The sequence below is a fragment of the Echinops telfairi genome, unplaced genomic scaffold (assembly GCF_000313985.2).
Source record: "Echinops telfairi isolate 266 unplaced genomic scaffold, ASM31398v2 ScPeMD7_7417;HRSCAF=8455, whole genome shotgun sequence".
In the NCBI taxonomy this organism is placed as follows: Eukaryota; Metazoa; Chordata; class Mammalia; order Afrosoricida; family Tenrecidae; genus Echinops; species Echinops telfairi.
In genome coordinates, this window is record NW_022111317.1 from 3,480,382 (window position 1) to 3,481,523 (window position 1,142).

Here is a 1,142-nt window from a genome sequence, read left to right on the forward strand (position 1 = left end):
GTCAGGATGGCGCCGGGCCGGGCAGTGGTTCCTTGCAGTGGGCGAAGGCCCTCCCGAGATGGACAGACACTGCCTACAACACTGGGGCAAGCGCAGGAACGATGGTCAGGATGGCGCCGGGCCGGGCAGTGGTTCCTTGCGGTGGGCGTAGGGTCTCGATGGGCCAGAACAGACGCCACGACGGCACCTAGCACCACCACCACCAGTTGGGTGCTGGGGCCCCGCAAACCCATTGATCACAAACTCCCTGTGCTGGGAGACCAGGTGAACCTCTAATCCACGATGACCAGTCAATTGGAAAATGAAACAAGAGTGAGACAAGGACATAAGAGACAAAGGACACACAGGAGACATCCCCCGGTTGGTTGGTTTTCTCATCGGGCATGAAATCCCAGTCCCATCTCATCAGCATAAGCCAGGAAACGAAACATGACCCAAACTACCCATTGAAAGGGTAATTTAGCACCGAGTGCGGCCAGTCACTGGGACACTCAACTTTTTGACCTCACAACATCATCCCCAAGTTGTTCCAGAAGGGGCGATTCTTCACTGTTAATGGGTGCCCTCGGGTCAGCTCCCACTCAAGCTCATAGCTAGTGACCTTGTGCACAAGAACCTAAAACCCGGCCCGGCCCCGTACCATCCTCACAGTAGTTGTTCCGTTGGAGCCCAGCGCGGGAGCCCTGGTGTCAGTCCGTCTCATCGAGAGTCTTCCTCTTTGGGGCGGACACTCTCTCAAGTCCTTCTCCCGGGACTGCTCTCTGCTGAAGACACCCAAAGCCAGTGAGGCAGAGCCTTGTCGTTCACGCTTCCAAGGACCGTTCAGGCTGTGCTGAGTCTCCATCTTCTTCCCCAGCACCAGAATCCAAAGGCATCGATTCTTCGCTGGTCCTCTTTGCCACCGTCCGGCTTTCGCATGCGTGGGGGTGATGGAAAAAGCCTGGCTTCCGTCAGGTGCCCCTGACTCCTCAAAGTGGGCGTCTCTGATTTTGAACAACTTACAGAGGTCGTGGGCAGCAGATTACACAGTAGGTGGTGTAATAGTTTAGGTACTTCAGAAAAACAAATCCACAGCAACTCATATATAAGAGAGTTTTATGTAAAGAAAGTGTGCATCACGAAAACATCCCAACCCAATGCTG